This window comes from Aquarana catesbeiana, linkage group LG11 (genome assembly GCF_042186555.1).
Source record: "Aquarana catesbeiana isolate 2022-GZ linkage group LG11, ASM4218655v1, whole genome shotgun sequence".
NCBI lineage: Eukaryota > Metazoa > Chordata > Amphibia > Anura > Ranidae > Aquarana > Aquarana catesbeiana.
The window spans coordinates 170,604,959-170,629,545 of NC_133334.1; the positions used below are offsets into that span (position 1 = coordinate 170,604,959).

The 24,587-nt window shown below is 53.5% G+C and overlaps 2 long non-coding RNA genes across 2 annotated transcripts in view; both read right to left on the minus strand.

Annotated features, from left to right (window-relative positions):
- Positions 1-11,534, minus strand: part of LOC141112336 (uncharacterized) — a 37,891-nt gene extending 26,357 nt beyond the window's left edge. The window contains exon 1 of the long non-coding RNA XR_012236577.1: positions 11,408-11,534. This is a non-coding gene — a long non-coding RNA (uncharacterized lncRNA). The remainder of the gene's footprint in view (positions 1-11,407) is intronic.
- Positions 11,535-17,544: 6,010 nt separating this feature from the next.
- LOC141112340 (uncharacterized) overlaps positions 17,545-24,587 on the minus strand; it is a 39,027-nt gene continuing 31,984 nt past the window's right edge. The window contains exon 3 of the long non-coding RNA XR_012236578.1: positions 17,545-17,627. This is a non-coding gene — a long non-coding RNA (uncharacterized lncRNA). The remainder of the gene's footprint in view (positions 17,628-24,587) is intronic.

Below are 24,587 nucleotides of genomic sequence, written 5' to 3' on the forward strand. Positions count from 1 at the left end.
CAGCTAAGTAAGGAAAGTCATACACTTTGGCGGGCATACACATGTATATAATATGTGTGTGTGTGTAATATATATATATATATATATATATATATATATATATATATATATATATATATTTTTTTTTTTTGCATATCTGAATCCGGATCCCCCACTTACATCAGGGTCCCCAGAGATCCCCCCTTACATCAGGGTCCCCAGAGAGCCTCCCTACTTACATCAGGGTCCCCAGAGAGCCTCCCCTTACATCAGGGTCCCCAGAGAACCCCCCTTACATCAGGGTCCCCAGAGAACCCCCCTTACATCAGGGTCCCCAGAGAGCCTCCCCTTACCTCAGGGTCCCCAGAGAGCCCCCTTACATCAGGGTCCCCAGAGAGCCTCCCCCTATATTAGGGTCCCCAGAGATCCTCCCCTTACATCAGGGTCCCCAGAGAGCCTCCCCTTACATCAGGGTCCCCAGAGAGCCTCCCTACTTATATTAGGGTCCCCCAGAGCCCCCCTCATTACACGAGGGTCCCCAGAGAGCTCCCCTTAACATCAAGGTCCCCAGAGAGCCCCTCCTTACATCAGGGTCCCCAGAGAGCCCCCCCTACATCAGGGTCCCTAGAGAGCCTCCCCTTACATCAGGGTCCCTAGAGAGCCCCCCCTACATCAGGGTCCCTAGAGAGCCTCCCCTTACATCAGGGTCCCCAGAGAGCCTCCCCTTACATCAGGGTCCCCAGAGAGCCCCCCTTACATCAGGGTCTCCAGAGAGCCTCCCCTTACATCAGGGTCCTTAGAGAGCCTCCCCCTATATTAGGGTCCCCAGGGATCCTCCCCTTACATCAGGGTCCCCAGAGAGCCTCCCCTTACATCAGGGTCCCCAGAGAGCCTCCCTACTTATATTAGGGTCCCCAGAGCCCCCCTCATTACATCAGGGTCCCCAGAGAGCTCCCCTTAACATCAAGGTCCCCAGAGAGCCCCTCCTTACATCAGGGTCCCCAGAGAGCCTCCCCCTACATTAGGGTCCCTAAAAAGCTTACCCTTACATAAGGGTCCCCAGAGAGCCTCCCCCTACATTAGGGTCCCCAGAGATCCTCCCCTTACATCAGGGTCCCCAGAGAGCCTCCCCTTACATCAGGGTCTCCAGAGAACCCCCCTTACTTCAGGGTCCCCAGGGAGCCCTCCTTACATCAGGGTCCCCAGAGAACCCCCCTTACATCAGGGTTCCCAGACAACCTCCCCTTACATCAGGGTCCCCAGAGAACCCCTCTTACATCAGGGTCCCCAGAGAGCCTCCCCTTACATCAGGGTCCCCAGAGAGCCCCCTTACATCAGGGCCCCCTGAGAGCCTCCCCTACATCAGGGTCCCCAGAGAGCCTCCCCTACATCAGGGTCCCCAGAGAGCCTCCCCTTAAATCAGGGTCCCCAGAGAACCCTCCTTACATCGGGGTCCCCAGAGAACCCCCTTTACATCAGGGTCCCTAGAGAGCCTCCCCTTACATCAGGGTCCCCAGAGAGCCCCCCCTACATCAGGGTCCCTAGAGAGCCCCCCCTACATCAGGGTCCCCAGAGAGCCTCCCCTTACATCAGGGTCCCCAGAGAGCCTCCCCTTACATCAGGGTCCCCAGAGATCCCCCCTTACATCAGGGTCCCCAGAGAGCCTCCCTACTTACATCAGGGTCCCCAGAGAGCCTCCCCTTACATCAGGGTCCCCAGAGAACCCCCCTTACATCAGGGTCCCCAGAGAGCCTCCCCTTACCTCAGGGTCCCCAGAGAGCCCCCTTACATCAGGGTCCCCAGAGAGCCTCCCCCTATATTAGGGTCCCCAGAGATCCTCCCCTTACATCAGGGTCTCCAGAGAGCCTCCCCTTACATCAGGGTCCCCAGAGAGCCTCCCTACTTATATTAGGGTCCCCCAGAGCCCCCCTCATTACACGAGGGTCCCCAGAGAGCTCTCCTTAACATCAAGGTCCCCAGAGAGCCCCTCCTTACATCAGGGTCCCCAGAGAGCCCCCCTACATCAGGGTCCCTAGAGAGCCTCCCCTTACATCAGGGTCCCCAGAGAGCCCCCCCTACATCAGGGTCCCTAGAGAGCCCCCCCTACATCAGGGTCCCTAGAGAGCCTCCCCTTACATCAGGGTCCCCAGAGAGCCTCCCCTTACATCAGGGTCCCCAGAGAGCCCCCCTTACATCAGGGTCTCCAGAGAGCCTCCCCTTACATCAGGGTCCTTAGAGAGCCTCCCCCTATATTAGGGTCCCCAGAGATCCTCCCCTTACATCAGGGTCCCCAGAGAGCCTCCCCTTACATCAGGGTCCCCAGAGAGCCTCCCTACTTATATTAGGGTCCCCAGAGCCCCCCTCATTACATCAGGGTCCCCAGAGAGCTCCCCTTAACATCAAGGTCCCCAGAGAGCCCCTCCTTACATCAGGGTCCCCAGAGAGCCTCCCCCTACATTAGGGTCCCTAAAAAGCTTACCCTTACATAAGGGTCCCCAGAGAGCCTCCCCCTACATTAGGGTCCCCAGAGATCCTCCCCTTACATCAGGGTCCCCAGAGAGCCTCCCCTTACATCAGGGTCCCCAGAGAACCCCCCTTACTTCAGGGTCCCCAGGGAGCCCTCCTTACATCAGGGTCACCAGAGAACCCCCCTTACATCAGGGTCCCCAGAGAGCCTCCCCTTACATCAGGGTCCCCAGAGAGCCCCCTTACATCAGGGCCCCCTGAGAGCCTCCCCTACATCAGGGTCCCCAGAGAGCCTCCCCTACATCAGGGTCCCCAGAGAGCCTCCCCTTAAATCAGGGTCCCCAGAGAACCCTCCTTACATCAGGGTCCCCAGAGAACCCCCTTTACATCAGGGTCCCTAGAGAGCCTCCCCTTACATCAGGGTCCCCAGAGAGCCCCCCCTACATCAGGGTCCCTAGAGAGCCCCCCCTACATCAGGGTCCCCAGAGAGCCTCCCCTTACATCAGGGTCCCCAGAGAGCCTCCCCTTACATCAGGGTCCCCAGAGAGCCTCCCCTTACATCAGGGTCCCCAGAGAGCCTCCCCTTACATCAGGGTCCCCAGAGAGCCCCCCTTACATCAGGGTCCCCAGAGAGCCTCCCCTTACATCAGGGTCCTTAGAGAGCCTCCCCCTATATTAGGGTCCCCAGAGAGCCCCCCTTACATCAGGGTCCCCAGAGAGCCTCCCCTTACATCAGGGTCCTTAGAGAGCCTCCCCCTATATTAGGGTCCCCAGAGATCCTCCCCTTACATCAGGGTCCCCAGAGAGCCTCCCCTTACATCAGGGTCCCCAGAGAGCCTCCCTACTTATATTAGGGTGCCCAGAGCCCCCCTCATTACATCAGGGTCCCCAGAGAGCTCCCCTTAACATCAAGGTCCCCAGAGAGCCCTTCCTTACATCAGGGTCCCCAGAGAGCCTCCCCCTACATTAGGGTCCCTAAAAAGCTTACCCTTACATAAGGGTCCCCAGAGAGCCTCCCCCTACATTAGGGTCCCCAGAGATCCTCCCCTTACATCAGGGTCCCCAGAGAGCCTCCCCTTACATCAGGGTCCCCAGAGAACCCCCCTTACTTCAGGGTCCCCAGGGAGCCCTCCTTACATCAGGGTCCCCAGAGAGCCTCCCCTACATCAGGGACCCCAGAGAGCCCCCCTTACATCAGGGTCCCCAGAGAACCCCCTTTACATCAGGGTCCCCAGAGAGCCACTCCTTACATCAGGGTCCTCAGAGAGCCTTCCCTTACATCGGGGTCCCCAGAGAGCCTCCCCTTACATCAGGGTCCCCAGAGAACCCCCCTTACTTCAGGGTCCCCAGGGAGCCCTCCTTACATCAGGGTCCCCAGAGAGCCTCCCCTACATCAGGGACCCCAGAGAGCCCCCCTTACATCAGGGTCCCCAGAGAGCCCCCCTACATCAGGGTCCCCAGAGAACCCCCTTTACATCAGGGTCCCCAGAGAGCCACTCCTTACATCAGGGTCCTCAGAGAGCCCCCCCTACATCAGGGTCCCCAGAGAGCCTCCCCTTACATCAGGGTCCCCAGAGAGCCTCCCCTTACATCAGGGTCCCCAGAGAGCCCCCCTTACATCAGGGTCCCCAGAGAGCCTCCCCTTACATCAGGGTCCTTAGAGAGCCTCCCCCTATATTAGGGTCCCCAGAGAGCCCCCCTTACATCAGGGTCCCCAGAGAGCCTCCCCTTACATCAGGGTCCTTAGAGAGCCTCCCCCTATATTAGGGTCCCCAGAGATCCTCCCCTTACATCAGGGTCCCCAGAGAGCCTCCCCTTACCTCAGGGTCCCCAGAGAGCCCCCTTACATCAGGGTCCCCAGAGAGCCTCCCCCTATATTAGGGTCCCCAGAGATCCTCCCCTTACATCAGGGTCCCCAGAGAGCCTCCCCTTACATCAGGGTCCCCAGAGAGCCTCCCTACTTATATTAGGGTCCCCCAGAGCCCCCCTCATTACACGAGGGTCCCCAGAGAGCTCCCCTTAACATCAAGGTCCCCAGAGAGCCCCTCCTTACATCAGGGTCCCCAGAGAGCCCCCCCTACATCAGGGTCCCTAGAGAGCCTCCCCTTACATCAGGGTCCCCAGAGAGCCCCCCCTACATCAGGGTCCCTAGAGAGCCCCCCCTACATCAGGGTCCCTAGAGAGCCTCCCCTTACATCAGGGTCCCCAGAGAGCCTCCCCTTACATCAGGGTCCCCAGAGAGCCCCCCTTACATCAGGGTCTCCAGAGAGCCTCCCCTTACATCAGGGTCCTTAGAGAGCCTCCCCCTATATTAGGGTCCCCAGAGATCCTCCCCTTACATCAGGGTCCCCAGAGAGCCTCCCCTTACATCAGGGTCCCCAGAGAGCCTCCCTACTTATATTAGGGTCCCCAGAGCCCCCCTCATTACATCAGGGTCCCCAGAGAGCTCCCCTTAACATCAAGGTCCCCAGAGAGCCCCTCCTTACATCAGGGTCCCCAGAGAGCCTCCCCCTACATTAGGGTCCCTAAAAAGCTTACCCTTACATAAGGGTCCCCAGAGAGCCTCCCCCTACATTAGGGTCCCCAGAGATCCTCCCCTTACATCAGGGTCCCCAGAGAGCCTCCCCTTACATCAGGGTCCCCAGAGAACCCCCCTTACTTCAGGGTCCCCAGGGAGCCCTCCTTACATCAGGGTCCCCAGAGAACCCCCCTTACATCAGGGTCCCCAGAGAGCCTCCCCTTACATCAGGGTCCCCAGAGAGCCCCCTTACATCAGGGCCCCCTGAGAGCCTCCCCTACATCAGGGTCCCCAGAGAGCCTCCCCTACATCAGGGTCCCCAGAGAGCCTCCCCTTAAATCAGGGTCCCCAGAGAACCCTCCTTACATCAGGGTCCCCAGAGAACCCCCTTTACATCAGGGTCCCTAGAGAGCCTCCCCTTACATCAGGGTCCCCAGAGAGCCCCCCCTACATCAGGGTCCCTAGAGAGCCCCCCCTACATCAGGGTCCCCAGAGAGCCTCCCCTTACATCAGGGTCCCCAGAGAGCCTCCCCTTACATCAGGGTCCCCAGAGAGCCTCCCCTTACATCAGGGTCCCCAGAGAGCCTCCCCTTACATCAGGGTCCCCAGAGAGCCCCCCTTACATCAGGGTCCCCAGAGAGCCTCCCCTTACATCAGGGTCCTTAGAGAGCCTCCCCCTATATTAGGGTCCCCAGAGAGCCCCCCTTACATCAGGGTCCCCAGAGAGCCTCCCCTTACATCAGGGTCCTTAGAGAGCCTCCCCCTATATTAGGGTCCCCAGAGATCCTCCCCTTACATCAGGGTCCCCAGAGAGCCTCCCCTTACATCAGGGTCCCCAGAGAGCCTCCCTACTTATATTAGGGTCCCCAGAGCCCCCCTCATTACATCAGGGTCCCCAGAGAGCTCCCCTTAACATCAAGGTCCCCAGAGAGCCCTTCCTTACATCAGGGTCCCCAGAGAGCCTCCCCCTACATTAGGGTCCCTAAAAAGCTTACCCTTACATAAGGGTCCCCAGAGAGCCTCCCCCTACATTAGGGTCCCCAGAGATCCTCCCCTTACATCAGGGTCCCCAGAGAGCCTCCCCTTACATCAGGGTCCCCAGAGAACCCCCCTTACTTCAGGGTCCCCAGGGAGCCCTCCTTACATCAGGGTCCCCAGAGAGCCTCCCCTACATCAGGGACCCCAGAGAGCCCCCCTTACATCAGGGTCCCCAGAGAACCCCCTTTACATCAGGGTCCCCAGAGAGCCACTCCTTACATCAGGGTCCTCAGAGAGCCTTCCCTTACATCGGGGTCCCCAGAGAGCCTCCCCTTACATCAGGGTCCCCAGAGAACCCCCCTTACTTCAGGGTCCCCAGGGAGCCCTCCTTACATCAGGGTCCCCAGAGAGCCTCCCCTACATCAGGGACCCCAGAGAGCCCCCCTTACATCAGGGTCCCCAGAGAGCCCCCCTACATCAGGGTCCCCAGAGAACCCCCTTTACATCAGGGTCCCCAGAGAGCCACTCCTTACATCAGGGTCCCCAGAGAGCCTCCCCTTACATCAGGGTCCCCAGAGAGCCTCCCCTTACATCAGGGTCCCCAGAGAGCCTCCCCTTACATCAGGGTCCCCAGAGAGCCCCCCTTACATCAGGGTCCCCAGAGAGCCTCCCCTTACATCAGGGTCCTTAGAGAGCCTCCCCCTATATTAGGGTCCCCAGAGAGCCCCCCTTACATCAGGGTCCCCAGAGAGCCTCCCCTTACATCAGGGTCCTTAGAGAGCCTCCCCCTATATTAGGGTCCCCAGAGATCCTCCCCTTACATCAGGGTCCCCAGAGAGCCTCCCCTTACCTCAGGGTCCCCAGAGAGCCCCCTTACATCAGGGTCCCCAGAGAGCCTCCCCCTATATTAGGGTCCCCAGAGATCCTCCCCTTACATCAGGGTCCCCAGAGAGCCTCCCCTTACATCAGGGTCCCCAGAGAGCCTCCCTACTTATATTAGGGTCCCCCAGAGCCCCCCTCATTACACGAGGGTCCCCAGAGAGCTCCCCTTAACATCAAGGTCCCCAGAGAGCCCCTCCTTACATCAGGGTCCCCAGAGAGCCCCCCCCTACATCAGGGTCCCTAGAGAGCCTCCCCTTACATCAGGGTCCCCAGAGAGCCCCCCCTACATCAGGGTCCCTAGAGAGCCCCCCCTACATCAGGGTCCCTAGAGAGCCTCCCCTTACATCAGGGTCCCCAGAGAGCCTCCCCTTACATCAGGGTCCCCAGAGAGCCCCCCTTACATCAGGGTCTCCAGAGAGCCTCCCCTTACATCAGGGTCCTTAGAGAGCCTCCCCCTATATTAGGGTCCCCAGAGATCCTCCCCTTACATCAGGGTCCCCAGAGAGCCTCCCCTTACATCAGGGTCCCCAGAGAGCCTCCCTACTTATATTAGGGTCCCCAGAGCCCCCCTCATTACATCAGGGTCCCCAGAGAGCTCCCCTTAACATCAAGGTCCCCAGAGAGCCCCTCCTTACATCAGGGTCCCCAGAGAGCCTCCCCCTACATTAGGGTCCCTAAAAAGCTTACCCTTACATAAGGGTCCCCAGAGAGCCTCCCCCTACATTAGGGTCCCCAGAGATCCTCCCCTTACATCAGGGTCCCCAGAGAGCCTCCTCTTACATCAGGGTCCCCAGAGAACACCCCTTACATCAGGGTCCCCAGAGAGCCTCCCCTTACATCAGGGTCCCCAGAGAGCCCCCTTACATCAGGGCCCCCTGAGAGCCTCCCCTACATCAGGGTCCCCAGAGAGCCTCCCCTTAAATCAGGGTCCCCAGAGAACCCTCCTTACATCAGGGTCCCCAGAGAACCCCCTTTACATCAGGGTCCCTAGAGAGCCTCCCCTTACATCAGGGTCCCCAGAGAGCCCCCCCTACATCAGGGTCCCTAGAGAGCCCCCCCTACATCAGGGTCCCCAGAGAGCCTCCCCTTACATCAGGGTCCCCAGAGAGCCTCCCCTTACATCAGGGTCCCCAGAGAGCCCCCCTTACATCAGGGTCCCCAGAGAGCCTCCCCTTACATCAGGGTCCTTAGAGAGCCTCCCCCTATATTAGGGTCCCCAGAGAGCCCCCCTTACATCAGGGTCCCCAGAGAGCCTCCCCTTACATCAGGGTCCTTAGAGAGCCTCCCCCTATATTAGGGTCCCCAGAGATCCTCCCCTTACATCAGGGTCCCCAGAGAGCCTCCCCTTACATCAGGGTCCCCAGAGAGCCTCCCTACTTATATTAGGGTCCCCAGAGCCCCCCTCATTACATCAGGGTCCCCAGAGAGCTCCCCTTAACATCAAGGTCCCCAGAGAGCCCCTCCTTACATCAGGGTCCCCAGAGAGCCTCCCCCTACATTAGGGTCCCTAAAAAGCTTACCCTTACATAAGGGTCCCCAGAGAGCCTCCCCCTACATTAGGGTCCCCAGAGATCCTCCCCTTACATCAGGGTCCCCAGAGAGCCTCCCCTTACATCAGGGTCCCCAGAGAACCCCCCTTACTTCAGGGTCCCCAGGGAGCCCTCCTTACATCAGGGTCCCCAGAGAGCCTCCCCTACATCAGGGACCCCAGAGAGCCCCCCTTACATCAGGGTCCCCAGAGAACCCCCTTTACATCAGGGTCCCCAGAGAGCCACTCCTTACATCAGGGTCCTCAGAGAGCCTTCCCTTACATCGGGGTCCCCAGAGAGCCTCCCCTTACATCAGGGTCCCCAGAGAACCCCCCTTACTTCAGGGTCCCCAGGGAGCCCTCCTTACATCAGGGTCCCCAGAGAGCCTCCCCTACATCAGGGACCCCAGAGAGCCCCCCTTACATCAGGGTCCCCAGAGAGCCCCCCTACATCAGGGTCCCCAGAGAACCCCCTTTACATCAGGGTCCCCAGAGAGCCACTCCTTACATCAGGGTCCTCAGAGAGCCCCCCCTACATCAGGGTCCCCAGAGAGCCTCCCCTTACATCAGGGTCCCCAGAGAGCCTCCCCTTACATCAGGGTCCCCAGAGAGCCCCCCTTACATCAGGGTCCCCAGAGAGCCTCCCCTTACATCAGGGTCCTTAGAGAGCCTCCCCCTATATTAGGGTCCCCAGAGAGCCCCCCTTACATCAGGGTCCCCAGAGAGCCTCCCCTTACATCAGGGTCCTTAGAGAGCCTCCCCCTATATTAGGGTCCCCAGAGATCCTCCCCTTACATCAGGGTCCCCAGAGAGCCTCCCCTTACATCAGGGTCCCCAGAGAGCCTCCCTACTTATATTAGGGTCCCCAGAGCCCCCCTCATTACATCAGGGTCCCCAGAGAGCTCCCCTTAACATCAAGGTCCCCAGAGAGCCCCTCCTTACATCAGGGTCCCCAGAGAGCCTCCCCCTACATTAGGGTCCCTAAAAAGCTTACCCTTACATAAGGGTCCCCAGAGAGCCTCCCCCTACATTAGGGTCCCCAGAGATCCTCCCCTTACATCAGGGTCCCCAGAGAGCCTCCCCTTACATCAGGGTCCCCAGAGAACCCCCCTTACTTCAGGGTCCCCAGGGAGCCCTCCTTACATCAGGGTCCCCAGAGAGCCTCCCCTACATCAGGGACCCCAGAGAGCCCCCCTTACATCAGGGTCCCCAGAGAACCCCCTTTACATCAGGGTCCCCAGAGAGCCACTCCTTACATCAGGGTCCTCAGAGAGCCTTCCCTTACATCGGGGTCCCCAGAGAGCCTCCCCTTACATCAGGGTCCCCAGAGAACCCCCCTTACTTCAGGGTCCCCAGGGAGCCCTCCTTACATCAGGGTCCCCAGAGAGCCTCCCCTACATCAGGGACCCCAGAGAGCCCCCCTTACATCAGGGTCCCCAGAGAGCCCCCCTACATCAGGGTCCCCAGAGAACCCCCTTTACATCAGGGTCCCCAGAGAGCCACTCCTTACATCAGGGTCCTCAGAGAGCCTTCCCTTACATCAGGGTCCCCAGAGAGCCTTCCCTTACATCAGGGTCCCTAGAGAGCCCCCCCTACATCAGGGTCCCTAGAGAGCCTCCCCTTACATCAGGGTCCCCAGAGAGCCTCCCCTTACATCAGGGTCCCCAGAGAGCCCCCCTTACATCAGGGTCTCCAGAGAGCCTCTCCTTACATCAGGGTCCTTAGAGAGCCTCCCCCTATATTAGGGTCCCCAGAGATCCTCCCCTTACATCAGGGTCCCCAGAGAGCCTCCCCTTACATCAGGGTCCCCAGAGAGCCTCCCTACTTATATTAGGGTCCCCAGAGCCCCCCTCATTACATCAGGGTCCCTAGAGAGCTCCCCTTAACAGCAAGGTCCCCAGAGAGCCCCTCCTTACATCAGGGTCCCCAGAGAGCCTCCCCCTACATTAGGGTCCCTAAAAAGCTTACCCTTACATAAGGGTCCCCAGAGAGCCTCCCCCTACATTAGGGTCCCCAGAGATCCTCCCCTTACATCAGGGTCCCCAGAGAGCCTCCCCTTACATCAGGGTCCCCAGAGAACCCCCCTTACTTCAGGGTCCCCAGGGAGCCCTCCTTACATCAGGGTCCCCAGAGAGCCTCCCCTACATCAGGGACCCCAGAGAGCCCCCCTTACATCAGGGTCCCCAGAGAGCCCCCCTACATCAGGGTCCCCAGAGAACCCCCTTTACATCAGGGTCCCCAGAGAGCCACTCCTTACATCAGGGTCCTCAGAGAGCCTTCCCTTACATCAGGGTCCCCAGAGAGCCTTCCCTTACATCAGGGTCCCCAGAGAGCCCCCCCTTACATCGGGGTCCCCAGAGAGCCCCCCCTTACATCGGGGTCCCCAGGGAGCCCCCTAACATCAAGGTCCCCAGGGAGCCCCTAACATCAGGGTCCCCAGGGAGCCCCCCTCACATCAGGGTCCCCAGAGAGCCCCCCCCTTACATCAGGGTCCCCAGAGAGCCTCCCCTTACATCAGGGTCCCCAGAGAACCCCCCTTACATCATGGTCCCCAGAGAGCCTCCCTACTTATATTAGGGTCCCCAGAGCCCCCCTCATTACATCAGGGTCCCCAGAGAGCTCCCCCTTACATCAGGGTCCCCAGAGAGCCCCCCTACATCAGGGTCCCCAGAGGGCCTCCCCTTACATCAGGGTCCCCAGAGAACCCCCTTTACATCAGGGTCCCCAGAGAGCCCCCCCTTACATCAGGGTCTCCAGAGAGCCCCCCTTACATCAGGGTCCCCAGAGAGCCTTCCCTTACATCAGGGTCCCCAGAGAGCCCCCCCCTTACATCAGGGTCCCCAGAGAGCCCCCCCTTACATCAGGGTCCCCAGGGAGCCCCCCTAACATCAGGGTCCCCAGGGAGCCCCCCTCACATCAGGGTCCCCAGAGAGCCCCCTCCTTACATCAGGGTCCCCAGAGAGCCTCCCCTTACATTAGTGTCCCCAGAAAGCCCCCCCCCTACATCAGGGTCCCCAGACAGCTGACCCCCCTCCTTCAAGAGGTTCCCCATGTACCTGGCTGGTGGAGGTGGGAGGCGGCGATCGGCAGCTCTATGGTGTCCACAAGCAGGGGGATCTCCATGAGGCTTGTAGTTCTTCTCCTGAGTGTATACAGTGGAGAGGGGAGGCCTCTGACCCGGGCATGTATCAGCAGCAGTGTACAAGCAGAGCGACTCACTGAAAGTGAAACTGATACCTGCCTGGGTCAGAGGCCCCTCCCCTCTTCTATCCACTGTATACACTGACACTCGGGAAGAGAGAATTGCAAGCTCCAGGGAGATCCCACCGCCTACAGGCACAATAGAGCTGCCGATCGTTGCCTCCCATCTCCCCCCACTGCATTCTAAAAGGCAAGCCAGTGATGCAGGGGGAGATGCCAGGTCTTGGCCCCCCCACAGTGGCAGAATGGCAGGGCCCATTCGCAAGTGCGACTGCAGCGACCCCTATAGTTCCGCCACTGCTCTCTGTGGTTCCCTTGAGATTGAGTTGGTGTTTTCTTCTGCTTATCACCCCCAGACGAACGGGCAAACGGAGAGAACTAGTCAGACTTTGAATCAATACCTCCGTTGCTTCTCTGCCTTCTCACAGGATGACTGGGTCGCTTTACTGCCTCTAGCTGAGTTTTCCTACAACTCCCTGCATTCTGCCATCAAGCAGACACCATTTTTTGCCAACTACGGCTTCCATCCGTCTTTCCTGCCCAGCTCTATACCTGTGTGTGCCATTCCTGCAGTCACCCCGAATCAATGGACATCTTTCTCACATATAATAAAATTTTACAGGACTCAGGCCAAGACTCAGGAATATAACAAAAAGATGTTTGACAGGAAGAAGCGAGGAGAACTTATTCTGGAACCCGGCAACCAGGTATGGTTATCAATGGTTAACCTAAAGATGGCTTGTCCCTCGAGGAAGCTAGGTCCTAGATTCATGGGACCTTTTTCTGTAAAGAGGAAAATTAATAATGTCACTTATGAGCTCGACTTACCGTTAGAGTCTTTCATGTGACACTGTTAAAGCCTGTTGTTCCTAATCCCTTTGCTGGCCGAAGTACTTGTCCACCAGAACCTATAATAGTCAACAACGAGGAAGAATTTGAGGTGGAAGCAATCCTGGATTGCAGGAAGAGGCACAACCAAATCCAGTATCTAAGCAAATGGAAGGGGTATGGTCTGGAAGACAATTCCTGGGAGCCTGAAAGCAATTTACGTGCTGAGAAGCTTATACAGGCTTTCAAAAGTTCCCATGTTACTAGACTGGCCCTACTGGGCATCTGGAGGCTGCCCATAAGGAGGGGGCACTGTCAAAGAAGTTCCCATAATGGACACAGTGCTGGTGTGCACACCGGTGCGCGCTGGTGTGCACACCGGTGTGCGGGCGTGTGCGCCGCACTTGGTGCCAACTAGTCTATTTTAAACTGACAGTGCACCTTGGATCGGTGATGTCTGATCTGCAGCTCCCTGTGACCCCGCTCCTGTTATCTGCTTGAACATTTGATTTCCTGACTTGCCCTTTGGATTATCCTTTGTCTTCTGCCTGCAACTGACCTCGGCCTGCCTTTGACTCTGAACTCGTCTGCTCCTCTGTACCTCGTTGCCTGCCTGTTGCCAACCCTGCCTGTGACCCAACCTGCCTGCTCTGCTCCTGCTCAGCATCTTCTGCCAGTGTACCTGCCTGCCTATCTGCTGTCCAATGGTCTCCAGCCATCCTGCACCTGGATTCAGAGCCGTCTCTTCTGCTACTACCCGCCAGGCTCTCGTACCACTCTGCACTCCTGTGCCTCCTGTTCATACTACCAGGGCCGCGAGTCAGATATGTAAGGGAGGCCTTCCTCTGCTCCATTGGGCTCATCGGCCAAGTATGTGAAAGTCTGACAGAACCATGACTGCCAACATATACCGTGACATACTGAAGCAGACCATGATCCCCTCTCTTCAGAGACTGGGCCGCAGGGCAGTATTCCAACATCATAACAACCCCAAACATACCTCCAAGATGACCACTGCCTTGCTAAAGAAGCTGAGGAGAAAGGTGATGGACTGGCCAAGCATGTCCCCAGACCTAAACCCTATTTAGCATCTGTGGGGCATCCTCAAACGGAAGGTGGAGGAGCACAAGGTCTCTAACATCCACCAGCTCCGTGATGTCATCATCGAGGAGTGGAGGAGGACTCCAGTGGCAACCTGTGAAGCTCTGGTGAACTCCATGCCCAAGAGCGTTAAGGCAGTGCTGGAAAATAATGGTGACCACACAAAATATTGTTACTTTGGGCCCAATTTGGACATTTTCACTTAGGGGTGTACTCACTTTTGTTGCCAGCGGTTTAGACATTAATGGCTGTGTGTTGAGTTATTTGGAGGGAACAGCAAATTTACACTGTTATGCAAGCTGTACACTCACTACTTTACATTGTAGCAAAGTGTCATTTCTTCAGTGCTGTCACATGAAAAGATATAATAAAATATTTACAAAAATGTGAGGGGTGTACTCACTTTTGTGACATACTGTATGTCACCCTCAGCACTATAGCACTTTAAAAGGCATTTTTATTTTTTGAAATGTGAGTTGTATATATGTGGAGTTTTATGTGCAATTAAAAACGTTTTAAACTGTATCACGCTATTGCATGCCTCTGTCATTTCCTGCATGTGATGTATGAGGAGATTTTCTGAACATACCTGGAGAAAATAGAGACCTCTGAGCTGGGTTATTATCGGAAGGAGCAGGTGTCCTGTGTTCCATATTAGTGTTCCACAAACCTGCATAGGATAAAGGAAGCAAAGGATGATCCCTGCAGGCTACTGCTATCTATTACAGGCTTATTATTTAAGCCCCTAAGGTGAGGGAACACCCTGTGGGGGTTGTGTGTGCACCACGCATAAAGACACCAATATCACATGATTGATGTTACTATAGACTTTTTCTGTTTGGTTTAAATATTTCATCAAGGATTAATTGATATTCACGGAGCACGAGCACGAGCACGAGCACTTTATTTTCTATATAGACTATTGTGGTTTAGTTTTATATTATCCTCATTGAGGCAGTGGTGTATTTAGGTTTTGTGCTGCCCTAGGCCTGACTAAACGCATGCACCCCCTAATTTAAATACGACCCACCCCATCCTGCCGAGGCCACACCCCTTCCTGTTTAAGACCCACCCTATCATCTGTAAACAACACCCCTTCCTCTTTAGGCTTATTTGGCACCTTTCAGGGGGGAACGGGTACCTGTTTCTGACAGGTACCCTTCCCCACTTCCGGGAGACTGCGCTGTCCCCTCTGAAGTTTGCCCCCGCTCCTCCTTCCTCCACTGGGCCATTCAGAAAGTGCAACGCACTTCGCACATGTGCAGTAGGGAACCGGTCGGTTTCCCTTACCATGAATGATAGTGGCAAAACCCGAGAACCAATACGAAAATCGGCTGAGGTGTCGACATCGCTGGATCCCTGGACAGGTAAGTGTCCTAATATTAAAAGTCAGCAGCTACAGTATTTTTAGCTGCTGAGTTTTAATGCTATCACGGGGGGGGGGGGGTGTCTCACTGTGCCCATCAATTGCAGCCTCACTGTGCCCCATCAAACGCAGTCACTGTGCCCCATCAAACGCAGCCACTGTGCCCATCAAACATAGCCATTGTGCCCTCAAACGTAGCCATTGTGCCCTCAAACGCAGCCACTGTGCCCATCAATTGCAGCCACTGTGCCCCATCAAACGCTGCCACTGTGCCCATCAAACGCAGCCACTGTGCCATCAAACGCAGCCACTGTGCCCATCAAACGCAGCCACTGTGCCCATCAAATGCAGCCACTGTGCCATCAAACGCAGCCACTGTGCCCATCAAACACAGCCACTGTGCCCATCAATTGCAGCCACTGTGCCCCATCAAATGCAGCCACTGTGCCCCATCAAACGTAGCCACTGTGCCCATCAAACGTAGCCATTGTGCCATCAAACGTAGCCATTGTGCCCTCAAACGCAGCCACTGTGCCCATCAATTGCAGCCACTGTGCCCCATCAAACGCTGCCACTGTGCCATCAAATGCAGCCACTGTGCCATCAAATGCAGCCACTGTGCCCATCAAACGCAGCCACTGTGCCATCAAATGCAGCCACTGTGCCCATCAAACGCTGCCACTGTGCCATCAAATGCAGCCACTGTGCCATCAAACGCAGCCACTGTGCCCATCAAATGCAGCCACTGTGCCCATCAAATGCAGCCACTGTGCCCATCAAATTCTGCCAGTGCCCATCAAATGCTGCCAGTGCCCATCAAATGCTGCCAGTGCCCATAACACTAATATACTTTATTCAATCATTGTACCTGCTGTCCTGGGGGTTTCCCTCGTGCTCCTTTCTCTCCTCCTGACGTCACAGCTAGATCCCGCCCCAGGGCAGAGGAGAAGATTAACTGCAGGAAAGCAGTGCAAGGGAGGGTAGGCGGAGCTTAAGGCTCCACCTGTCACCTGCTGCTTATGGGGGCGCGAGTGACACACGCCGCCCCCCCCCGCATGAGAGAAAACCCCCCACCCGTCTTGCCGATTCCCGGCTCGGAGAGCAGCGGGAGCCGGGAATCGGCAAGGCGGGTGGGGGGGCTTTCTCTCATGCGGGGGGCGGCCCTTTTTGCCGCCCCCCGCAAAATGCCGCCCTAGGCCTAGGCCTTGTCGGCCTAGGCCAAAACACAACCTTGCATTGAGGACCGAGTGCAATATCACAGAGCACGAGCACTTTTGATTTATATATTCCTTTTAATGCATGGTGTTATGTTATCGATATCTTTGCTATATATAGTTTATTGGATTTATATTTACATTATTAACACTGCACAGTGTGTTTATATATATATATATATATATATATATATATATATATATATGTATATATATATATATATATATATATATTGCATTATCATGGTTTGGGGAAATGTGGGTAGTGCGAGCAGCTGATTATATTATTTTTTGTGTTTATTCAGGATATTTAGGTTTAGGGTGGCAGCTCACATGGTTTCACCTATTGAAGTCTTCAAGAGATGGTTTTTAGTCCTGACAATGTCATCTTTAGTGATCCAGAGGACTCAGAATCAAATGCCTCTGCAAACTTACGCTGCATGGGCTCCAATGTATCTGCAAAGCCTGCGAAAGGACCCTAGGATTCGTGGTATCAGGGAGAGGGATCACTACTGGCTGGCAACCCTTCTTGATCCACATTACAAGGGTAAAGTTGCAGAGCTCATCCTGCCTTCGCAGAAGAAGCAGAGAATGAAACATCTTCAGGACGCCTTGAAGAAAAGTTTGTGTAATGCCTTTCAGACCCTGGGAGGTTACCACTTTCTGGTGCTGGACAATGTGTTTCTGAGGCTTAGTTCAGTCAGAGGGAGATTGGTGGAGAAGGTGGCCAGCTGACCGATGCCTTTAACCACTTCAATACCAGGCACTTTCGCCGCTTCTTGTCCAGGACAATTTTCAGCTTTCAGCTCTGTCGCACTTTGAATGACAATTGCGCGGTCATGCTACACTGTACCCAAACAAATTTTTTATCATTTTGTTCCCACGAATAGAGCTTTCTTTTGGCGGTATTTGATCACCTCTGCTGTTTTTTATCTTTTGCTAAACAAACTAAAAAAGAACAAAATTTTTGAAAAAAAAAGTTTTTCTTCATTTTGGTTATAAAATTTTGTTTTCTCCTTCACTGACGGGCACCGATGAGGCGGCACAGATGGGCACTGATGAGTTGGCACTGATAAGGTGGCAGATCTGATGGGCACTGATGAGTTGGCACTGATAAGGTGGCACTGATAAGCACTAATGAGGATGCACTGATATGTAGAATTGATGGGCACTGATAGGTGGCACTAATATGCAGCACTGATGGGCACTGATAGGCAGCACTGATGGGCACTGACTAGCGGCTGTGATGGGCACTGACTGGGGCTGTGATGGGCACTGACAGATGGCTGTGATGGGCACTGACAGGCAGCTGTGATGGGCACTGGCAGGCGGCTGTCATGGGCAATGGCATTTTTATTTTTTGAAATGTGAGTTGTATATATGTGGAGTTTTATGTGCAATTAAAAACTTTTTAAACTGTATCACGCTATTGCATGCCTCTGTCATTTCCTGCATGTGATGTATGAGGAGATTTTCTGAACATACCTGGAGAAAATAGAGACCTCTGAGCTGGGTTATTATCGGAAGGAGCAGGTGTCCTGTGTTCCATATTAGTGTTCCACAAACCTGCATAGGATAAAGGAAGCAAAGGAGGATCTCTGCAGGCTACTGCTATCTATTACAGGCTTATTATTTAAGCCCCTAAGGTGAGGGAACACCCTGTGGGGGTTGTGTGTGCACCACGCATAAAGACACCAATATCACATGATTGATGTTACTATAGACTTTTGCTGTTTGGTTTAAATATTTCATCAAGGATTAATTGATATTCACGGAGCATGAGCACTTTATTTTCTATATAGACTATTGTGGTTTAGTTTTATATTATCCTCATTGAGGCAGTGGTGTATTTAGGTTTTGTGCTGCCCTAGGCCTGACTAAACGCATGCACCCCCCTAATTTAAATACGACCCACCCCATCCTGCCGAGGCCACACCCCTTCCTGTTTAAGACCCACCCTATCATCTGTAAACAACACCCCTTCCTCTTTAGGCTTATTTGGCACCTTTCAGGGGGGAACGGGTACCTGTTTCTGACAGGTACCCTTCCCCACTTCCGGGAGACTGCGCTGTCCCCTCCGAAGTTTGCCTCCCTCCTCCTTCCTCCACTGGGCCATTCAGAAAGTGCAACGCACTTCGCACATGTGCAGTAGGGAACCGGTCGGTTTCCCTTACCATGAATGATAGTGGCAAAACCCAAGAACCAATACGAAAATCGGCTGAGGTGTCGACATCGCTGGATCCCTGGACAGGTAAGTGTCCTAATATTAAAAGTCAGCAGCTACAGTATTTTTAGCTGTTGAGTTTTAATGCTATCACGGAGGGGGGGTCTCACTGTGCCCATCAATTGCAGCCTCACTGTGCCCCATCAAACGCAGTCACTGTGCCCCATCAAATGCAGCCACTGTGCCCATCAAATGTAGCCATTGTGCCATCAAACGTAGCCATTGTGCCCTCAAAAGCAGCCACTGTGCCCATCAATTGCAGCCACTGTGCCCCATCAAACGCTGCCACTGTGCCCATCAAACTCAGCCACTGTGCCAACAAACGCAGCCACTGTGCCCATCAAATGCAGCCACTGTGAACATCAAATGCAGCCACTGTGCCATCAAACGCAGCCACTGTGCCCATCAAATGCAGCCACTGTGCCCATCAAATGCAGCCACTGTGCCCATCAATTGCAGCCACTGTGCCCCATCAAATGCAGCCACTGTGCCCCATCAAACGTAGCCATTGTGCCATCAAACGTAGCCATTGTGCCCTCAAACGCAGCCACTGTGCCCCATCAAATGCAGCCACTGTGCCCCATCAAACGTAGCCATTGTGCCATCAAACGTAGCCATTGTGCCCTCAAACGCAGCCACTGTGCCCATCAATTGCAGCCACTGTGCCCCATCAAACGCTGCCACTGTGCCATCAAATGCAGCCACTGTGCCATCAAATGCAGCCACTGTGCCATCAAACGCAGCCACTGTGCCCATCAAACGCAGCCACTGTGCCATCAAATGCAGCCACTGTGCCCATCAAACCCTGCCACTGTGCCATCAAATGCAGCCACTGTGCCATCAAACGCAGCCACTGTGCCCATCAAATGCAGCCACTGTGCCCATCAAATGCAGCCACTGTGCCCATCAAATTCTGCCTGTGCCCATCAAATGCTGCCAGTGCCCATAACACTAATATACTTTATTCAATCATTGTACCTGCTGTCCTGGGGGTTTCCCTCGTGCTCCTTTCTCTCCTCCTGACGTCACAGCTAGATCCCGCCCCAGGGCCGAGGAGAAGATTCACTGCAGAAAAGCAGTGCAAGGGAGGGTAGGCGGAGCTTAAGGCTCCACCTGTCACCTGCTGCTTATGGGGGCGCGAGTGACACACGCCGCCCCCCCGCATGAGAGAAAACCCCCCCACCCGTCTTGCCGATTCCCGGCTCAGAGAGCAGCGGGAGCCGGGAATCGGCAAGACGGGTGGGGGGGCTTTCTCTCATGCGGGGGGCGGCCCTTTTTGCCGCCCCCCGCAAAATGCCACCCTAGGCCTAGGCCTTGTCGGCCTAGGCCAAAACACAACCCTGCATTGAGGACTGAGTGCAATATCACGGAGCACGAGCACTTTTGATTTATATATTCCTTTTAATGCATGGTGTTATGTTATCGATATCTTTGCTATATATAGTTTATTGGATTTATATTTACATTATTAGCACTGCACAGTGTGTGTGTATATATATATATATATATATATATTGCATTATCATGGTTTGGGGAAATGTGGGTAGTGCGAGCAGCTGATTATATTATTTTTTGTGTTTATTCAGGATATTTAGGTTTAGGGTGGCAGCTCACATGGTTTCACCTACTGAAGTCTTCAGAGATGGTTTTTAGTCCTGACAATGTCATCTTTAGTGATCCAGAGGACTCAGAATCAAATGACTCTGCAAACTTACGCTGCATGGGCTCCAATGTATCTGCAAAGCCTGCGAAAGGACCCTAGGATTCGTGGTATCAGGGAGAGGGATCACTACTGGCTGACAACCCTTCTTGATCCACATTACAAGGGTAAAGTTGCAGAGCTCATCCTGCCTTCGCAGAAGAAGCAGAGAATGAAACATCTTCAGGACGCCTTGAAGAAAAGTTTGTGTAATGCCTTTCAGACCCTGGGAGGTTACCACTTCCTGGTGCTAGACAATGTGTTTCTGAGGCTTAGTTCAGTCAGAGGGAGATTGGTGGAGAAGGTGGCCAGCTGACCGATGCCTTTAACTACTTCAATACCAGGCACTTTCGCCGCTTCTTGTCCAGGACAATTTTCAGCTTTCAGCTCTGTCGCACTTTGAATGACAATTGCGCGGTCATGCTACACTGTACCCAAACAAATTTTTTATCATTTTGTTCCCACAAATAGAGCTTTCTTTTGGTGGTATTTGATCACCTCTGCTGTTTTTTATCTTTTGCTAAACAAACTAAAAAAGAACAAAATTTTTGAAAAAAAAAGTTTTTCTTCATTTTGGTTATAAAATTTTGTTTTCTCCTTCACTGACGGGCACCAATGAGGCGGCACAGATGGGCATTGATGAGTTGGCACTGATAAGGTGGGAGATCTGATGGGCACTGATGAGTTGGCACTGATAAGGTGGCACTGATGGGCACTAATGAGGATGCACTGATATGTAGAATTGATGGGCACTGATAGGTGGCACTAATATGCAGCACTGATGGGCACTGATAGGCAGCACTGATGGGCACTGACTAGCGGCTGTGATGGGCACTGACTGGGGCTGTGATGGGCACTGACAGATGGCTGTGATGGGCACTGACAGGCGGCTGTCATGGGCAATGACAGGCGGCTGTGATGGGCACTGACAGGCAGCACTGATTGGCAGATAGGCGGTACTGATTGGCACTGACAGGTGGGACTGACAGGTGGCACTGATGGGCAGCACTGATGTTGAGGTACTGACAGGTTTTACTGCTGGGCACTGAGATGGGCACTGACTGGCACTGTGGTGGGCACTGATTAGCACTTATATGGGCACTGTGAGCTGTGTTTTTATAGGGGACTGACGGACACTTTAGGCACATTTTAAAAGGTGTTGTGGCACATCTGAGGGGGCTGTGCTGATAATCAATGTGCTGATTATCAGCACAGACCTCCCCTCGGAAAGGGAGAGCCGCAGATCGGGTTCCCCCTGTCAGCACGAACCGAGAAATTACTTCCTGATTCACGCAATGATCAGCTGTGATTGGTCACAGCTGATCACGTGGTAAGAAGCCTCTAACAGAGCTTCTTATCACGATCGTAGATGCAGGGTGTCAGACTGACACGCCGCACTCTTGATCGCCACGCTGCGTGCCCCCACGGGCGCGCGCCGGCATGCTATCCTGCTGGACGTCATATGATGCCCAGTCAGGATAACAGAGCCACTTCTCGGCCGTCATTCTGCATACGGCGGGTGGGGAGTGGTTAAACAATTTTTTAGTCCTCAGGGCCCAAGTTCAAGCAATCATTGGCAGCATCTGCATTATATGGTGCAGGAATATCTAGGGGCAAGAGCAGACTTAAAGACCTTTCCAACTGAGCATCCATGGGTTACTGGGTCTTGAGGATGGACCACTGGCCAAAACTTGATTAATATGCAATCGAGCCACTGGCCTGTCCTGCATCCAGCGTGCTTTCTGAAGCACATTCAGTGCAGCTGGAGGGTTTGTAATGGATCAAAGAGTGCGCCTGTCCACAGACTCCCTTGAAAGGCTCACATTTATAAAAATGAATCAGTCCTGGATCAGCAGCTATCCAGCCCCTGATGCTGATACCACTTATTGAATTTGCTAGGGATCTGGGATCCCTTCAAGACTGCCTATGCTGCCTATCCTATTCCTCCTAAATCTTGATGATGCTAGCCTCCAACAATGTTTTTGGTTTAGGGCACCACCAACACCCAAGGCCCAATTTTTCTGCCCCTGTTTAAAAGGGGCATGTAATTACAATTTTTGAAATAATATTTAATAGCAGGGCCCGTTCCTGCCCCCAACAAGAGTAACTGTGAGGGGTTACAGTGTTCTGGCACCACCAACACCCATGGCCCAATTTTTCTGCTCCTGTTTAACAGGGGCATGTACCGTATTTATCGGTGTATAACACGCACAGGCGTATAACAAGCACTGACATTTTAAGAGGGAAGTTTTAGAAAAAAAAACTTACATTTTAAATAAAGAAATTTAAAGCAAAATAAGGGTCAGTGCCCATCAATGCAGCCTTATCAGTGCCCATCTGCAGCCTCGCCATTGCCCAATAATGAAGCCTGATCAGTGCCCATCTGCAGCCTCGCCATTGCCCATCATTGCAGCCTGATCAGGGCCCATCTGTAGCTTTGCCCATCATTGCTGCCTTGCCCATCATTGCAGCCTTATCAGTGCCCATTTGCAGCCTTGCCCATCATTGCAGCATGATCAGTGCTCATCTGCAGCCTTGCCCATCATTGCAGCCTGATCAGTGCCCATCTACAGCCTTGCCCATCATTGCAGCCTAATCAGTGCCCATCTGCAGCCTTGTTTTTGCCGAAATAGACAGAGCCGGATCTTCTGTGTACTCAGCTCGGCTCGCGGTCACGCCCAGTCCTGCCCTTTGGCCCAGCTTCTATGATGTACATAACACCGGTCCAATGGCGGGACGTCAATGCTAGGAGGTGGGACTGGGTGTGACTGCAAGCCAAGCCGGGTACACAGGAGATCGTGGCTCTGTCTATTTTGGCAGTGCCCCTCCTTCCCCTCCGAGGCAGCCCTATATCGGCGTATTACACGGACACACGAATTTCCCCTGATTTTAAGGTCGGAAAAGCGCATGTTATACGCCGATAAATACGGTAATTACAATCTGTGAAATAATTTTTAACAGCAGGGCCCGTTCCTGCGCCCAACAAGAGTAACTGTGAGGGGTTACAGTGTTCTGGCACCACCAACACCAAATTTTTCTGCACCTGTTTGACTGGGGCATGTAATCACAATTTTTGAAATAATATTTAACAGCAGGGCCTGTTCTTGCTCCAAACTGTGAGGGGTTACAGTGTTCTGGCACCACCAACACCCAAGGCCCAATTTTTCTGCAGAGCATATAGTGCAGTCCGTATAGTATATATACTGCAGTTCAGAGAATATAGTGCAGTCAGTGTAGTATATATAATACAGTGCAGGGTATATCCTGCAGTGCAGAGTATATAATGCAGTGTATTGAAGTGGTTAAGGGGAACCCTATGACAGAATTAAGAAAAAAATTGGTGTGGGGTCCCCCCTCAAAATCTATACCAGACCCTTATCTGAGCAATCAGCCTGGCAGGCCAGGAAAGGGGGGGGACGAGCGAGCACCCCCCTCCCCTCTTGAACCATACCAGGCTGCTTGCCCTCAACATGGGGAGGGGTACCCTTACCCATTCACCAAAAAAGTGTCAAAAAGTAAAAACCACAAAAGACAGTTTTTGACAATTCCTTTATTAAAAAAGAAAAAAAAAGTGTCCATCCATCTTCAATCCCGCCCCCAGGTGAACCCGAAAAAAAAAAAAAAAAGCTCCACCTCAATGGGAGGCCTCCCGCCGACTGCTGTCTCTTGGCTGTGACAGCTGTTATATAGGCAAGGGTGGGGCCACCCGGTGACATAACCGAGTGGCCCGCCCCCTTCTGATGTCATGTGACATCAGAGGAGGGCAGGGTCATCCGGTTACGTCAGCGGTGGCCCCACCCTTGCCTGTATAACGGCTGTAACAGCAAAAAGACAGCAGTCGGCGGGTGCCCCCCAATGGAGGCAGAGTGTTTTTTTTTTTTTTCATTTTTCGGTTCCGTCTGGTGGGTGATTGATGATTGATGTACATCGTGGGACATTACACATTTATTATTGTGTTATATTTTCTTCACATATGTTCTCATGCACAGTCTTTTTGTGCCCAAACTTAGTGTTGCATATTGTCTGCACTTTTGTGTGTTTTTATGCAACTTTGTTTTCATCTTGCATTTGTCCCATGGGATCGCACTAAAACTAAATATTTTCTTCACATATGTTCTCATGCAAAGTCTTTTTGTGCTCAAACTTAGTGTTGCACTTTATAATTTGTATATTGTTTGCACTATTGTGCGTTTTTTATGCAACTTGCTTGCATGGGATCGTACTAAAACTAAATATTTTGGTTGCCTATAATACAATTTATCATATGTGCACTGTATAGTTGCACTTTATTTGAATGTATGCTATTTAATGTTTATGGTCATATTGCACTTATTACTAATAATACAGTGATATGTGTAATATATATATAAAAAAAATATATATATATATATCTCTTGCCATATCTATTTCAAACTAGCTACGACTAAGGCTATTGCCGAAATGTGTCAGCGCTATTATTTTACTGTCACTCTGATGTACCAATAAACGACACTTCAAGGATTTCAGTGTTTCCGGCTCTTCTTACTATTTATTATGGTCTTTTTTGACAAGGACATCGGTCAGCTGATCATTGGCCACAATCTTGGAGAGAAAAAGGGTTTGA